This window comes from Myotis brandtii, unplaced genomic scaffold (assembly GCF_000412655.1).
Source record: "Myotis brandtii unplaced genomic scaffold, ASM41265v1 scaffold46, whole genome shotgun sequence".
NCBI lineage: Eukaryota > Metazoa > Chordata > Mammalia > Chiroptera > Vespertilionidae > Myotis > Myotis brandtii.
In genome coordinates, this window is record NW_005367587.1 from 6337398 (window position 1) to 6338459 (window position 1062).

The 1062-nt window shown below is 41.1% G+C and overlaps 1 long non-coding RNA gene across 3 annotated transcripts in view; it reads right to left on the bottom strand.

The window, feature by feature from the left end:
- LOC106727655 overlaps positions 1 to 841 on the bottom strand; it is a 139727-nt gene extending 138886 nt beyond the window's left edge. For all 3 annotated transcript variants that reach the window (XR_001363895.1, XR_001363894.1, XR_001363893.1), the window contains exon 1: positions 615 to 841. This is a non-coding gene — a long non-coding RNA (uncharacterized LOC106727655). The remainder of the gene's footprint in view (positions 1 to 614) is intronic.
- Between the last annotated feature and the right edge of the window lie 221 nt (positions 842 to 1062).

Sequence of the window (1062 nt, forward strand, 5' to 3'; positions counted from 1 at the left end):
GTGTGCAGGAGGCAGCTGATCGATGTTTCTCTCTCATCGATGTTTCTAACTCTCTATCCCTCTCCCTTCCTCTCTGTAAAAAAATCAATAAAATATATTTTGTTAAAAATAAATAAATAAATGAATAAAGATAAACAATCTAATCAAAAAATGGGCAATGGACCTAAATAGACACTTTTCGAAAGAAGTCGTACAGAAGGCAGAGAGATATTTGAAAACATGCTCAAAGTCACTAATCATTGGAGGGATGCAAATCAAAACAACAATGAGGTACCATCTCACACCTGTCAGAATGGCTATCATCAACAAATCAACAAACCACAAGTGCTGGCAAGGATGTGGAGTAACAGACTTTTATTCAGAAACAGGAGTAATTGTCATTAGTCAATTCCAAATGAAAAGAAAAAAAAGAAGCCAGCACTATGACCATATTCTACAGGACTAGAAAGCAAGTGGTATCACCTTGAAGGGACAGATGGGATCCAATGGATAATTCTAGTTGCAGAGCAGCACTGTGATGTCTGAGTGAGGCTACAACAGCAGTTATAAGGCACAGACTCTCCAAAGAGCAGGAAGCTCCAGAATGAAAGTAGAGTACTAGAAGAAATACATACCTATTTCCTGGGGAGGAGCCAGATGCCAGGTTCAGACATCTGGTTGAAGGTCGAATGTGGCACCAGAACACCTGTGATGTACAAGGAAGTAAATAGGATTGATGAGGAATTAAGGAACTGGATATGTTTAATGGAGAGAGGGATGAAGAAATAGAGCCAGAACAGCATGACATCACTCAGGATCACTGATCAGGAGCAGAGTAGGGGACACACGGTGAGACTTCAGAATCCAGCCAGCAATTGCTTCTAAACATGAGCTTGTGGGCTTGGCCTAATTTTCACAATGTCAGCCAGAACCTTCTGCCTGCTATTTTCAATTCTTAAAGTGGTCAAGCCTGGCCAGGTGGACAACAGTGTGAGTCTTGGCAAGCAGCATCTTTGTGATTTGATATTGCAAAAACAGAATGTATTCAGGTAGTAGGTCCCAGAACACAGTCCTGGATTCTGC